Here is a 16,898-nt window from a genome sequence, read left to right on the forward strand (position 1 = left end):
TACATATGTCAGCTTCAAATTAGCATGATTTTGTTTCTTACTCTTTAGTAAGGACTGTATTCTTCACGGAAGTTAATTTGGATTATATAATGGATCTCCAATGGGCATGGACTCAGTTACATGTTCGTTTTGAGAATAAATGTGTAACAGTCTGGAGTTGTTCAAGCTGTTTTTGGGCATTGTATGTGTCTCCAACCCCTGTGATAGTGCATAGTCTGTATTTTTTTTTTATTAAAAATAATTTTTTTTTAATGTTTACTCAGTTTTGAGAGAGAGAGAGCACAAGCAAAGGAGGAACAGAGAAAGAGAGGGAGACACAGAATCCGAAGCAGGCCCTGGACTCCGAGCTGTCAGCACAGAGCCCAACGCTGGGCTTGAACCCACGGACCGTGAGATCACGACCTGAGCTGGACGCTTAACTGACTGAGCACCCCTCATAGTCTGTATTTAAATAGAAGATTCAAAATAAACAATGATAGCCCAGTGAACTAAAGATGAAAACTCAGAGCCCAAGTTATTTTAATTGTTAACCCATGGGAGTACTTGGAGATTTGGGGTTTAAAATTCAAAACAGTAACTGAAAAGCATAACACTTTTGTGCAGTAAGTCCAGATATTAGTTCTTAAATGAAAGATTTTACTAAATTTTGAATAACATCCTTAAAATAGCAATTTCTTCTTTTTAAATTAATCGTTCTACAACTAAAGAACAAATACATCAAAAAATGATGGTTATTACTCATACAACATGAGTATAACTGAAACTAATTTTGTTTTGTGGAGAAGAAGGTGTTAAAAAACTATCTGCTCTAAGCACCAAATATAGTAGGTTCTCTGTGAGGGGTGTCTTAGGTCGCTGCGAGTTGGAGTAATAATGCTATTTTCAGCATGACAGAATGAATAATGAGTGAGATGCGTTCAACATTGGCCCTGTGGCACTCTTTCCAGCATTATTGCAAATATTATGCCTTAAACAAACAAACGAACAGAAAGTAAAAATAACAACAACAAATCATAGCTTCTGTGTTAAGGCAAAGAACTAACTGCAAAATTGATAATAGTAATACCAAAACATATTGGCTGGAGGAACTCACTCATTCACTTAGATCCTGGTCTGTTACCATCACCCCCAGGTTCCTACTTCAGTGAACAGTTCCCTTTTCTGGGTACCACCTCTGGTCTAGGCCCTGTATCGCTCACATGCTCACATGTATCGCTCCTCCTAAGGAAGATCCTGGGGTCATCCTATTTAGCAGATGAAGAAACTCAGCAACAGAGAGACTAAGCCATTTGTCTGAAGGCTCAGAGTTAGCAAGTAGAAGGCATCTGGAGTGAAGCCTGTCTTTCTGGTTTCAAAGGCAGGTTTTTTCCCTCTCCATTGTGCTACTTTTATAGAACAGAAACACACCCCACATTGTCCAATGATCATTTATAGAATTTGCTGAAATCTTAATCTTGTGCCTATTATTCTTTTTTCTCGGAGCCCAAGGCTGCTTTGAACAGTGGTCACAGAGAGCGGTGAAGCAGAACAATACCCCAGCTCCGCCCCTCCTCCAGGCAATTTCCTGGGTGCTGTCTCAGCTGCCCTGAATGGGTCTTTCCCATGCCAGCTTCTTGGAGGAGGAAAGCAAAGCTCCAAGAGGAGAGGCGTTGCCTTAAGTTTCTGGCCACAGATCAGCCGCTCTTTTTTTTTTTTTTTTAATTTTTTTAAACATTTATTCATTTTTGAGAGAGAGAGAGAGAGAGACAGAGAGAGACAGAGAGAGAGAGAGAGAGAATGCGTGGGGAAGGGGCAGAGAGAGGGAAACACAGACTCTGAAGCAGGTTCCAGGCTCTGAGCCATCAGCACAGAGCCCGACGCGGGGCTCGAGCTCACAAACTGTGAGATCATGCCCTGAGCCGAAGTCAGACACTTAGACTGAGCCACCCAGGTGTCCCAAGATCAGCCGCTCTTAACTGGTCTGCTTCACAAACCCTCGGGCACTTCTCCCTGCCAAGTGCTTCTATTCTTGTCTTGACCGAAAGGTTTAGACTTTCTTTGCTTTGAGGTTTCCAGTTTGGGGCTTACTTATTGTTCCTAGGGCCAGACAGCTGTCACAGCCTCAACTTCTGCTGAGCCCTGAGATGTCCCAGTGACTTTAAGGGAGGGAAGGGAAAAGGCAGGAGGCAGGATTGGAGGGAAGGAGGTTGGATCTCTCCTCCTCCTTCTTTCCCAGTATGATGAAAGACCTGTGGGACTTCTGCTGCCTGCCATTTTTTAAATGTTTATTTATTTTTGAGAGAGGCAGAGCATGAGTGGGGGAGGGTCAGAGAGAGCTGGAGACACAGAATCCAAAGCAGGCTCCAGGCTTTGAGCTGTCGGCACAGAGCCTCATGACCATCGAGAGCATGACCTGAGCTGAAGTCGGATGCTTAACCGACTGAGCCACCCAGGCATCCCTGCCATGTTTTTGTTGTTGTTTTTAGTTTATTTATTTATTTTGAGAGAGAGAGAGAGCAAGAGCAAGCACGAGTGCGCGCAAGCTGAGGAGGGGCAGAGAGAGAGGGAGAGAGAGAATCTCCAGCAGGCTCCGTGCTGTCAGTGCAGAGCTGCTGGCTGCCATTTAAATAATTTTTGTAGTTTCTCATTCTCTCATGTCATTGTTTAGATAGGCAACACGTTCGCATGGTTCAAATATCAAAAGGCATAAAAAGGCAGCCAAGGAAGTGTCTCTCTTCTCCTCTGTCTCACCCCCAGCCCTGCATCACACCCCAGGTAAGCACTGTTGCATTGCCGATATGTACTTCCAGATTGGTTGTATGGGCATCCACGAAAATACAGGCAATTACGACGGATGTTGATGCCCAGCCCTTTTACAAAAGAATGGTGGCATTCTATACCACACTTTTAATTTAATCCTTCACTTTTAATGTAATGAGCTTTTCCATGAAGGGATGGGCTGGTGGGGAGATGAGGAGTATCTGACAGCTGTCCAGGGGATTTGCACAAATTACTCAATGAATTTATAGAGCAGTGAATCCGGGGAATGTCCACTAGTTCAGACTAGTAAGAATGTGTCGGACTTCTTTCTTTCTCATGTTTTAAATTCTTTTTCTCCTTCCCTCTTTCCCTCCCCTGCTGTATTCCTTTCTTTCTTTCTTTCTTTCTTTCTTTCTTTCTTTCTTCTCTTTCATTTTCTCTCTCTTTTCCCCCTCTTCCCTCCTACCTTCCTTTTATTTCAGTGTTGGTAAATTCTCTAGGTATTTGCTGCTATCTTGATCTGTTCAAACATTGTCAATCTTTGCTGCTGAGCCATAATGCTCTCACTGAACAACTACCAGAAATTTGGTCTTATTGTACAATTCTTATGCCAAACAGAGATGGGTCTCTGCTGGCAGATGTCTTGCCTCAAAATGTGCAGATATGTTCCTGTTAGCTTTAGTGAGAGATTCAAAGTAAAGTTTGCCTCTTGGAATGAATCTGCCTATCAAGTGTAATTGTGCTTGGGTAAATATTCAGCAAATAAACTATTTCCGCTTCACTACTCCTGGGAACGTGAACTTCTGTGATGCCAGTTGAGAGGGGCCCTTTGAACTGCTCTTGTAAAAACACCATGTGGGGATTCTCCTGCCAGGCCAGCATTACCCAGCATTGCCAATTCTTACTCAATATTTTAATAAACATGTTGAGTGGAAGTCAACTGGCTAAACAAATTGAGGAGCGTGATCAATGTAGCAAGGCGAGGACAGGGCACGAACTCCCCCCCAAGTACCTGTAGACAGGGCACCCCTCTTCCCTCTGCCTAATGGACTGGTTCTGCCTGATTCAAGCATGGCAGACACCTGACTGTAGGGGGTGCTAGGAATAAATCTATTTTTAGTCCATCCATCCATTTGAAAATACTGTGGCAATAGTCTGAACAAATTTCTCGGAGGAGATTAACTTTTACATGGTAGTCCTTTGAATCTCCCGTCTGTGGGTAGGGCCTCTGGTAGAGCATTTGTAGACTTTCAGTCATGTTCAGATTATTGTGGCTGGGAGAGAAATGTGGGTGCCCAGGTCTCTTCCCTGCCTGCAGCAGCTCTTATATTTCTGAGCAATTTCTGGCTTTGGGTGGTTATGAGTGGAAAATGTTGGAGGAAGGGGGGACTTTAGCTTTCAGTGTATTATTCAGGAGTATTCCCCCTTTCCACAAGTGTGTTATGGTGAAAAATAACTTGATGTAGCAGGCTTCCACAGGAAGTAGTCTCCCTCACATGGGTCTTTACACTGTGGTGTTGCTGGGGAAGAGAGGGGGGCTGTATTTAGTAGCACAGTTGGTGACGGTAAGACAAATGGTTCACCCCTAGGATTTCCTCTGCAATCCTCTTAGAGAGATGTGTGGGCCAGCTCTGTAACTCACCAGGGGTGATCCATCATGGTGGTGGATGGGTTTCAGGCTACAACACAGTCTAGACAGAGAGAAAGAGAGCCAACGAGAGGGAAGCAGATTCTCTCTTGGATAAAGGCAGAAAGGCAGATGTTAATGATTAGCTTTCTTGTGGGTTCTGTGTCTCTGTGTGCACGTGAGAACTCAGGTTCCTAGGCATCCTTCCCTCCATGAGCTTTGGGGCCTCTTTGGTTTTGCCCCAGAAGGAAGGAAAAAGGCCTTTTTTCTGATGAGGTCAGGCTTTAGGTCGGGGTGGGGAATGGAGGGGAATCTGTCTTTTTCTTCCAAGGAGTGAATATCAAGTTTTAGAGTCTCAGGGGTTGGCTTGACAATTTGTTCTCTTTCCTCTACCTCTGCACTGAGGTCTGAAGGGCCCATGTAGAGCAGAGGGCTGTCAGCTCAGGGCCCTACCCTTTAAGGAAAGCAAGTTACTTTTTTTCTGGGGGCATCCATTTTCCAATCTTTTTCTACTTCCTGGAATTCTTACCACCATCTGAACCACAATAATCTGAACATGCCTGAAAGTCTACAAATGCTTTATCAGACACCCTATCCACAAAAGGGAGACTCAAAGAGCCACCTTAGCTTCTGGTGACATTGTGTCCTCAGGCAACTCAGGTCCCCATTTTTTGTACTATTTAAAGTCAAATGGAGCCAAGTCTTGCCTCGTCACTGCTTCTCTCTTCCTTCTGTGCCTTAGTCCTCATGACCTCTGGTGTCTCACTGGGGTTCAGACTTAAATCCATGTCATGTGGATGTCCTGGTTGCAGATGCCCCCTTGAAGATTTTTCATGTCTATTTCAGCCTTTCATGTATGTTCTGGAGCTGCTGCGGGACCCAGAGTTCCTGTTGTCACAGTCAGGTCACCCCGATATTCCTGGTTTAAAATGTGGAAGACTGTCCTTAATGGTTATAGTGGTTCATTTTTTGTTTTTTGGTTTCACCTGAGGCTGGGAGAACAGCATGCTAGAACAGAAGGAGCACTGGATTTGGAGCCCAGCAGACGAGGATTTGAATGCTAACTCCTGCACTTACTAGAAGTAGATCTTGGGGAGTTTCAGAATCTCAGGGCTTCTGTCTGTAACATGGGAGAATGATATCCACCTCTCAGAGTTATGACGGAAGTTCAGTGAACTAATGTACATCATCCGCTGGCACAAAGGAGACATGTGATGATGTTAGTTCATTTTTCCCTCCCTTTCTTTTCACCCATCCCTGCCCCCTTTTGCTACCACATTTTCACTGGCCTTCTCTATAGTTAGGATTTAACACTAGAATTAGAGGGTACTCTCTGTCTTTAGAATTAGAGACAACACTGCTGTTTTCCCCTGAGAGCTGTGACCCACTTTTCCTACACAATTTACACAAGTTGTGGTATAACCTCAGGGAGTATTAGGGTTTAGCATGTACGTTAAAAAATGTCTCCTATAGAAACAACAACTGTTGGTGAGGATGTGGAGAAAAAGGAACACTTCTGCACTGTTGGTGGGAATATAAACTGGTGCAGCCACTCTGAAAAACAGTATGGAGGTTCCTCAAAAAATAGAATTGGACTACCACACGATCCAGTAATTGCACTACTGGATATTTACCCAAAGAATATGAAAACACTAAATCAAAAAGATATATGCATCCCTATGTTTATTACAGAATTATTTGCAGTAGCCAAGATATGGAAGCAGCCCACATGTCCATTGAAGGATGATAGAGAAGACATGACATATATATATATATATATATGTACACACACACATATGAATATGCACACACATACACACACATATGTATATGCACACACATACACACACACATACTGGAATATTACTCAAAAAGAAAAAGAATGAAATCTTGCCATTTGCAACAACATGGATGGATCCAGAGAGTATGATGCTAAGCAACATAAATCAGTCAGAGAAAGACAAATACCGTATGATTTCACTCATAGGTGGAATTTAAGAAACAAACAAATGAACAAAGGAAAAAAAGAGACAAACCAAAAAACAGACTCTTAACTATAGAGAACAAACAGATGGTTACCAGAGGGAAAAGGGCGGGGATGGGTGAAATAGGTGAAGGGGGTTAAGAGTACACTTACGACGAGCGCTGAGAAATGTGTAGAATTGTTGAATCACTATATTGTACACTGAAACTAATATAAAGCTGTATGTTAATTATACTGGAATTAAAAAAAGATCTCCTATAGATGTTTTGCCTTACGCAGTGATGGAAAGCCCATTTGTCTCTAGGCAATATGAAGGAGGCTTGGCTTCTGAACACACATAGGGATATCCTGGCAAGTACCATAGCTGACTTACTTGAATGAGGCAGGACATTCACATTCACTGTCCTTTGTGGTTATAGGATAGTGAGGTGGTAGAAAGTACAAAGGAATTTCAGGCCATACAGTCAGTCATGGCTTGGGATGCAGGAGTGGGGGTGCAATGATCTGATCGCCTTCCTGTTGTTTTTCTCCAGACTGGTCCTTCGTGCCTTAGACCTACAGCTTCTGCTTGGAGGGATTTGTGATGGAGACAGACGTATGGATGCTTGGACAGGTCTGTAGGCATAGTCTAAAACGTGCATTCTTTTTAAAAAATTTTTTAAAATGTTTATATATTTATTTTGAGAGAGAGTGAGCAAGCAGGGGAGGTGCAGAGAGAGGGAGAGAGAATCCCAAGCCGGCTCTGCATTGTCAGTGCAGAGCCCAATGTGGGGTTCAAACCCACGAAACATTAGCTGACCTGAGCTGAAACCAAAAATTGGATGCTTAACCAAAGAAGCCACCCAGGTGCCCCTAAGCATGCATTCTTAATAGGGGTCATATCACTCCCAACAGCATGCAAAATGCTTCTTGGGGAACAAAAAATTTCATTTCTGTGTATAAAGCCCAGGTATGCATACAATATATAAACTGCCATACTGTATATCTGTGATATTAAAATTTCATGAGGACTATTTAGAGGGAAAATGTCTAAAAACTCTCCTTAAGGGGGCGCCTGGGTGGCTTAGTCCGCTAAGCGGCAGATTGGTTTTTGGCTCAGGTCATGATCTCATCGTCATGAGATTGAGCCCTGCATCGGCCTCTGTGCTGACAGCGTGGAGCCTGTTTGGGATTCTCTCTCTCTCTCTCTCTCTCTCTCTCTCTGCCCCTGCCCCTCTCCCCTCACATGCTCTTTCTCCCCCTTTCTCAATGAATAAATAAAATAAAATTAAAGAAACCTCTTCTTAAGGGGGAAATAATGAAAAAAAGTTTGAAAAACACTGGTCTAAGTTAGTGGTTCTCAACTTTGGTTGCACAGTAGAATTATCAGACAGGCTTTAAAAATCGCAATGCTTGGACTGCACCCCAGACCAATCAAAAAAGAATCATCTGGGTTCATCTAAAGCATTAGTATTTTTTAAACACTCCACATAATTCCAATGTGCAACCAAGTGTGACAACCCCTGCTGTGGATCCTTGATACTCAAAATGGACCAGCATGGTCCATGTCACCTGGGAGCTTGTTGGAAATGCAGACTCTCAGACCTCCAGGTGATTCTTGAGTTTATTGAAGTTTGAGAATCTCTCGGATAGATAAATATTTATCGCTAACAAAACCTCGGAGCACTTCAATGCAGCTGCATTCATGCAACGTCAGCATGTTTCCATCTGTTTCAGGACCTCATCGTTGGCCTTTGGAATGAGAGGCCTGGTATATCAGGAGTGGCCCACAGCTACATTTGTACTCTGACGCATTGGGAAGCCCCCATGATCTTCAAAGAGAGCTATTCACAGCTCATTTCCAGGAAGGGGACCTATGTGAGCAAAGGGGTCAAGTCCAGTCAGCTGGAACTAAGTGAGGTAGGATCTCATTATTAAACCAGTGATTGGTAGTTCTTGGGCAAGAGGCTGATGTGTGGAAAGTCATGTTTGGGGCCAGATTAACTTGTCAAGTCTGTGGGACATAGAAGAGCAGAGAAAGTCTGGGAAGTTTGGTAAAACTGGGATTTTGTTCAGGTATCTCAGTGAAGTCTGCCATTCATGTCTTTGCTCATTCGTTCAGCAAATGTTTGTTGAGTAGTCACTATTTGGACTTGACCTGGCATTGTTGTTATGGGGAAAAAAGGAAGGATAAACACGGTAGACCTTGAAGGGAGAGCTTTGGAAGGAAGATCCAAAGAAAAAAAATACATGTTAAGAATCAGCCAGCCTTGACTAACTTAAAAAATACTGGCTTATTTATTGAAATCTACAGACACAAAAGTCTTTTTAAAACCCAGGGATTATGGAATAGTTTTGCAGATGGATGGCTTGCAATGTAAGTAAAGACTTTAATATCATCTTTTTCATAATTTAAGCAAACAGACAAAATTTCTGGGATATTTTCACTTCCTGATTTAGATGGACACAAGTTTGGATTAGGATCTCCCAATTTTTCTTTGCTTATCGCCACAAACTCTTCCTTGATGCATTGTGAAATGTTATTAGAGGGACGTAGTTTTGGTGGCTGTATCACTACTCAGGCTGACTCAGGTTGTAAGCTGATATATTACCGTGCCAAGCTGTCTGCTTCTTGGGGTTTCTGCATCTACTTGACTACTGCGGGAATAATTATTCTTAATTGTAGTTTCATAATTTAACCAATTTAAGGTTACCAGAATAAAGCCTTTGAAGCTATTATATGGCTAATGGTTTAGACATTTTCATATCTCTGTCTTTTGGGTGATAAATGTATAATGTGCTTAACTCTTCCACCAACATTAACTTCTCACATTTAAAATGTTGAATTAAACAATTTAGTGTCCCTGACAGTGTAATAGATTATGTTTAATAGGCAATGTCTAAAGCTGGACCTAATTCACCTCATTTTAGTTAATGTAATTTTCCCACAAGGGGTGTTCAGTGTAAATCTATCAGACACGTATGGATCTGTGTGACCTCGTAACAACCCCCCTGGAGGTTACACAGACTCACTCATCTCGTCATTTCAAGCTGGGTGGTAAGGGTGATGGGAAGTGGTGAGAATGAGGCAAGGGTATTTCACTCATTTCTTCCCTTAATCTTCGAAAACAAGGTATATTCAACATTCATAAAGAAACACACAATGGGCCTTAAATGCTGATACCGGGAACCATCTTTAATTATTCTTCAGTGCTGTGTATTTACAAGGTTTCGTAAAATGCTCCTTAAATTTTCTTCTCAGCACCATTGTGAGATTGGTCAGGTTTTTCCCCTCCTACTCATCTTTCAAACCACATACAGAACACCCAGAAAGAGTGGAGAAAAGAGGAGCATGGTCAGGCCTCTTCTTAGGTGGACATTTTCTTACCCTGGGCTTTCTATTATGAGTGTAGAGCAGTCACTCTGTGGTTAGATCCCTTAGGTTGGATACCAGCTCTGCCACTTACTAGATATTTGTTTCATTCATTCATTTGCTCATCCAATACACATTTGTTTGAGCACCACCTTCCAGGAGCTGTGAACTAGATGCATGCTAACTATTGACCTCATGTGGTCTACAATTGCCTCCAGTGGGTGTATTGATATACATGGATACAATGGATGCATCTCTTACCTGTCAAATAAGATAATAATACCAAACTCTTGGGATTGAGGTGAGGCATAAATGAGCTTGCAGTTACTCAATAAACAGTAACTGTTTGGGAGCCTTTAGCAGGAACTACTTAATACCATATGGATAGACAATGCTCCCAATGTAGGATTTGATGATATATTCTGCTTTGGGCTATGAGAAAGAATGGTGGTAAGTTTAAGGAATAAGAAGACAAACGTGTTTCCTGAGGCTTCGAATAAGGAAACTTTATTTTACAGAATAGAGTTTACAGAATAAACTTCCCAGAGCATCTTGGGAACACTGCCCACAAAAAAGCACTCAACAAACTTCTACTGATGAAGAATTTCATTCCTTCAATGGTGAATACGCTGGGGACCCAATAAGAAGCTTTGACTTTGTTTGCTCTGCAAGGGTTCAATGAACTAAAAGCAATATAGGATGCCTGTGCTTGCCATTTGGGCCATGTTTTTATTCAGAGTGGTAAGTTGGCAGGAAACAAGAATGCAAAGTATGTTGGGCTAATATCAGGAGATAAGGTTGGAAAGGTGGGCCTCAAATAACAGGCTGAAGAGCCACTGAGGAGTAATAAACAAGGGGATGACATAATGAGATTTGTGTTTTAGAAGTAGCTCTTTAGGTGTAGTAGAAGGAGGCTTGGGGGCAGGCAGAGGTAGATTAACCAGAGTGGTGATAGGGGAAACATAGGACCCTGGTCAAGAACTCAGGTGAGCCATAATGGCCTAATATAGGAGCAGAGAGATTGGGGGGAGAGGGCAGATATTAGCGACATAAGGAATGAGGAACTAGGGGTTGGTGACTGATTTCATGTGGGGGTAAGTGAGAGGCTAAACTCTCTAGTGACTTCTAGGTCTCTCCTCTTAATGCATAGGTAGATAACAGATTGGATTCTATTAATTAAAAGATTGAGGTAGAGTAGGTTTTGAGAGAAAGATGATAAACTGAGATGTGCCTTTGGGACCTTGAGCAGGCTGTCGATGTGTGTGGCGGAGGGTTGAAACCGTTGAGATCAGGTGTGTCAAAAGAGAAGCAACAAAGGTCAAATTAAGAACCCCAGGGAATACATTTTAGCATTAAGAAGAGGAGGTGGGGGCAGAAGAGGACTTCATAAGAAGCTCTGTTCCTCCTTTGGCGTCCCCAATCTTGATGAATGGTACCCAGTCATTCAAGCCAGAGATCCAGATGCCATATTTGACTTCATTTTTTCCCAATCCCATAAAAACTAAACCTTGTGAAGTCAACCTTCGTAATTGTCCTATATCCATTTCTCTCTTCCATCCCACTGACAACTTCAGCTTATCTAAACATGAGTCTCTCTAAACGTGAGAACATTTAATTCTCATATAATTCCATAGGTTGGGGGTAAAGGCTGTGATTCTCCATTTCTAACAAGCAGAATTTCCCCCAACAATATCTGATTAGGAAAGGTTTAAAGGAGTGGCTTAGAGGGGTCCTGGTACCCTGATGGTGCACATGATAAATGACTTGGATTTGTGTTTTTAGCAAGTGTTAACCACATTCCCCTTTAGTTGGTTTAGTGGCTCGGTGTTAGGGATGCTGAGTTACTTACTCAATTGGCCTTCTAGGCTTGCCAGCTGGACAGACGAATTTAATCTCTCCCTGGGGTGGTGAAATTGTCCTCAACTCAGCTTTGGGAGTGACTTGTTTTTACAAGTCCATTAAACCATTTTTCTTTTAATGTGCTGCACAAATGAAAGGGGTACCGATAGTTTCACAGAATAATTTCCTGAGATGGCATGTATTATAAATGTTTATGCTAAATGGAATTGTAATCTCAATGCACAGTTTTGAACTGGCTACTTGAAGAAATTCAATGGGGATTCTGTTTGGACAGCAAAACAACCTCTTTCATGAAATCAGCTGGGTTCCCATCTATGTATGCCCAGAAGTGGGATTACTGAGTCATATGGTGGTTCTATTTTTAATTATTTGAGGACTCTCCATTTTGTTTTCCATAATGGCTGTACCATTTACATTCCCACCAATAGCGCACAAGGCCTTTTCTTCACACCTTCACCAACTCTTGCCTGTTGTCTCTTTGATAATAGCCATTCTAACAGGTGTGAGGTGATATCTCACTGTGGTTTTGATTTGCAATTCTATGATGGTTAGTTGAGTGGTTTTTCATATATCTGTTAGCCATTTGTATGTCTTTTTTTTTTTTTTTTGAAAAATGTCTATGCATGTTCTTTACTCATTTTTAAAATTGGGTTGTTTCTTAGCTATTGAGTTTTCGAAGTTCCTTATATATTTTAGATATTCATCTCTTATCAGATACATGGTTTGCAAATTATTTCTCCCATTCTGTAGGTTGCCTTTTCGTTTTGTTGATCATTTCTTTTGCTGTGCCAAGCCTTTTAGTTTGATACTGTTCACTTGTTTATTTTTGCTTTTGTTGCCTGTGTTTTTGATGTCATACTGCCCCTAAATCGTTCAAGACCAATGCCAAGGGGTTTTCTCCCTATGTTTTCTTCCAGGAGTTTTATGGTTTCATGTCTTCATTAGGGTTTTGATATGCATTTCCTCATGACTAATGATGTTCAGCATCTTTTCATTGCATACTGGTTATGGGCTTGTCTTCTTTGAAAGTATGTTTAAATCTTTTGTCCATCAAAATAAATTGGACTGTGTGTCCTATTATTAATGAATTATAATACACATATTCATAAATATATACTCAATATAGATATAGTAAATATTCCCTCTGATTCTGACTTGCCTTTTATTTTCTTAAAACATTTTTTATTAAGTTTTTATTTTAATTCCAGTATAGTTAACATATGGTGTTGTAGTATATGTATAATATAGTGCCTTTTTATTTTCTTAAAGGTGTCTTTTATAGAGCAAAACTTTTAAATTTTGATAAAGTACAATTTATCAATATTTCTTTTATAATTTGTGCTTTTTAAAGAAACCTTTGTCTACCCTAAGTGTAAAGATTTTCTCCTATTTTTCATCTAGAACTTTTATAGTTTTAGCTTTTAATTTAGATCTATGACCCGTACCAACTTAATTTTTGTGTATGCTTAAAGAAAAAGTTGAGACTTTTTTTCCTCTCTGAATGAGTATCTAGTTGTCCCAGGCTCCCGTATAGCTTCTTAAAGTGTTTTTTTAAGAAGCTTTTAAATGATGACCTTCAATTCTTGCAATTGCGAGGTCATACAATTACTAAATATGTGCAACCATTTACTTCCTGTGAACGAGAATGCATTGCATTTACTAGGTCTTTTTTTCATATTCAGTTTTCCTGGGCACACTTACTAACCCTTTGCAGTCAGGCAATTCTATCCAATTAAATATGAGTAGAAATACATGTGTTACTTTTGTCTGAGGCAGTGAGAAACCCCTGCATGACATTCCAACTTTCTCTCGCTCTGCATTGGCAATTAAGAAAGCCTTGTGTTGGAGGGCAGAGCCACAAGATTAAAGAGAAGTCGCCACTTGAAGAACCACTTTAAGTGTCACTCCAGGCCCACAGTGGCATTTGTGTGAGTGACAAGTACATTTTTATGTTTTAAGCCTCTAAGATTTCAGGATTAATGTTACTGCAGCATAGCTTACCCTATACTAACTGATATACATCATTCCCCCCACCTTTTTAGAAAAATAAATTTCATGAAGCAACTTCTCTAACAGCTTAACCAGCATTTATTGAAAAATTTCAGGCTAATGTAGTTTTGCCAGAAATAAGACAACTGAAGGAGTACCTCCATGATATGAGAGAATTTATAAGGACTAGTATAAAATGACTATTTGTCTGAAGGATGATTTTGGGAGAAAAACCTCACTGCATATTTGGCAATAGATCATTTGAATGTACAATAATATAATTGTAAACCTTGATTCATTAGGGGCACAATGCTATAGCTAAGGGATGGAAATATGTTGATGCTATGCCTAAATCTAATAGAGATACCAGGTAATATTAGATTAGATACCAGGTGTATTTAGATATACCTATTAGATACCAGGTAATATCTCTATTAGATACCAGGTAATATTTCCTTTTCATAAATTACATTTGCTGCAATAGATGTTCATAGGAGATTCAGGCCTCAAGTATTTTCTGTATGTCTGAGGGCATAGCTGGAAGAAATCCTACAGAAGACTCCTATAGCTCCTAAAGTATACACTGTGAGCTCTTAATCTAGTATGTTGTAAAAGTCAAGTATGAAGTCTATCTTGATGCTCTGCCATTATCTCTAACATAAAACAGTGGAGTTAAGGAGAACCTCCTCTCACCCCCCCCCCACCAAAACCTTTCCCTTTTTCTGTTTTCTAAACAACAGGTTCATTCTGGTTTATTTCAAGACTGGCAGCGTGAATGGACAGAGTCCTGGATGGAAAGTTAAGAGTCATGGGCTCTGGGGCCAACAGTGAGTCCAGGGCAAATTGCTAACTCCTCTTTGGAACTTGGTTTCCTCATTTGTAAATCAAAGACTGTGTCTATATTAGTAATTCCCAATGGGGCTTACAAGGGGATACTCACATTATTTATGTTTCAAAAAGTCTAGCAAAAACATTACCTATTTTCTGATGAGGTTGCACAGGCTTAGTAAAACATTACATTTCTTGGCATTTTGGCTCTGAATTTTTGAACTCCACAGAGTAGCATTAGTTATCTCTTGCTGATCTAAAACTTAGTTTGAAAATTATGTATGTCTTTAATACCAAAAGTAGCTAACATTTATTGAGTGCTCACAGTGTGCTGAGTAGTGGTGTAAATATTAGGCCCAAGGGAAATCTTATTAAATTCCCCACAGCAGACACTAGTTTGGCCACATTCTCTGTCCTTTGGTTGCTAATTTCTACCTTTACTGTATTGAGGTCATCTGTCAGACCTGGCTTTCAAGTAGTTCCAAATAATGTAAGTGAAGTAGGGCACATATAAAAGTCACATTTCCTTTTTGTAAGAAGTCATTGTGAAGATGATAATGGAAATATTTTTTTTAATGTTTTTATTTATTTTTGAAGGAGAGAGAGAGAGAGAGAGAGAGAGACAGAGCATGAGCAGGGGAGGGGCAGAGAGAGAGGGAGACACAGAATCTGAAACAGGCTCCAGGCTCTGAGCTGTCAGCACAGAGCCCGACGCGGGGCTCGAACCCACAAACCGTGAGATCATGACCTGAGCCGAAGCCGGACGCTCAATCGACTGAGCCACCCAGGCACCCCAATAATGGAAATATTAAACCCATGAACTTTATACAGTGATCCTCTCTAAATATATATAGGAAATTGGCAAATTAAATCAGTTTTTTTTTCACCTGAAGTGACTTCGTTCACTATACAAATGAGGACCCTTCCTAGATGTTTAATAAAACAGGAAGAGATAGATGAAAATATACTTATTCCAGAAACCTGGAAACCTAGGTTTATCTTTGGTGCATAGCAAGGTGTTTTGTGGATAAGAGTGAAGTTAAGTGTGGGGAAGGAATAGTTAAAATGAAAATAAAATAAAATAAAATAAAATAAAATAAAATAAAACAAAATAAAACCCAGTCATCATAAAAGCAAGTCATAAAGGTCAGCCCAGATTGAAAGAGGAGAGAATTGGACTCTACCTCTCAATGGCAGAAGGAGTGAAAAATGTGTGGCCATCTTCAATTTACCATAGTGTTCACATCACAAACAGTGGAAACAACTAGCAAGAGAGCATTTATATGATTCCTGACAAATACATGTAAGAGCCCATGGTGCAGGCTATGGTCACGATGTGCTGAAGGTATGCAGAGTCAAGTAAGATATCACCAAAGGAGCTCTGGAAAGATTCCTTGTTCCCTGGGCTCTGTGTTAGAGCATCTGTGATTCTTTGTGTTTCCTGGTACTATCCTTAGTCTTTGAAAGGTTTGTAATTCATGGCACAGCAACTCCCAAGTGGATGGTGCTAAAATAATTATATAGCCTTCACAATTTTCCACCCTCCTTGCCCATTCTCCCAGAGAAGCACGTTGGAAAGTCACCAAATGAAACCAGTTACCGTTTTTATTTGTCAGTGTTAAGTGTTGCTTGGCTAGGGCAGCTGGCCAGTGGCTGTTTCCATGCCTATGTTACTGACACACTTCAGAGGCTGCTGACACTAGCATTAGCCAGAAACCACATGGGCTCATGTAGAATGCCATTGAATTGACCAACCAGGAGACAATGTCCATTAACTACAACAGGGTTTAGGGGGACATTCCCTTGTTCAAACAAGCCATTTCCCACCATCACCAGCTGGGCTACAGTTTCTACGGAGAAAAGCTTCAGAAAGGTACTTCCCAGAAGGTGGTGGCAGATAGACAGCTGACATTTGCTCACCAGCTTCCCTTCTCTCATGTTCATTTCTACTCTACCACCACACTCAGCCTCCTAAGGAATATATCCTCTCTTTCAAGGTCTGGTCTTTTTCTTCTGTATTCTTTTTTTTTTTTAATTTTTTAAATGTTTTTATTTATTTTTGAGACAGCGAGAGACAGAGCATGAGCAGGGGAGGGGGCAGAGAGAGAGGGAGACACAGAATCCCAAGCAAGCTCCAGGCTCTGAGCTGTCAGCACAGAGCCTGACACGGGGCTTGAACTCATGGACTGTGAGATCATGACCTGAGCTGAAGTCGGATGCTTAACGGACTGAGCCACCCAGGCACCCCTTTCTTCTGTATTCTTAAGGTTAGCTGATATAGATCAACATCTTTTTTTTTTAATTTTTAAAAAATATTTATTTTGAGAGAGAGAGAGAGAAAGCATGAGCAGGGGATGAGCTGAGAGAGAGGGAGACACAGAATCAAAAGGAGGCTCCAGGCCCTGAGCTGTCAGCACAGAGCCCGACGCGGGGTTTCAACTCACGAACTATGAGATCATGACCTGAGCGAAAGTCGGACGCTTAACTGACTGAGCCACCCAGGCGCCCCTAGATCAACA

The 16,898-nt window shown here is 41.1% G+C and overlaps 1 long non-coding RNA gene across 2 annotated transcripts in view; it reads left to right on the forward strand.

The window, feature by feature from the left end:
* LOC125937897 (uncharacterized) overlaps nucleotides 1–16,898 on the forward strand; it is a 111,570-nt gene that overhangs the window by 46,964 nt on the left and 47,708 nt on the right. For both annotated transcript variants that reach the window (XR_007462552.1, XR_007462549.1), the window contains exons 4-5: nucleotides 6,884–6,963; nucleotides 8,067–8,249. This is a non-coding gene — a long non-coding RNA (uncharacterized LOC125937897). The remainder of the gene's footprint in view (nucleotides 1–6,883; nucleotides 6,964–8,066; nucleotides 8,250–16,898) is intronic.

The sequence above is a fragment of the Panthera uncia genome, chromosome D4, assembly GCF_023721935.1.
Source record: "Panthera uncia isolate 11264 chromosome D4, Puncia_PCG_1.0, whole genome shotgun sequence".
NCBI lineage: Eukaryota > Metazoa > Chordata > Mammalia > Carnivora > Felidae > Panthera > Panthera uncia.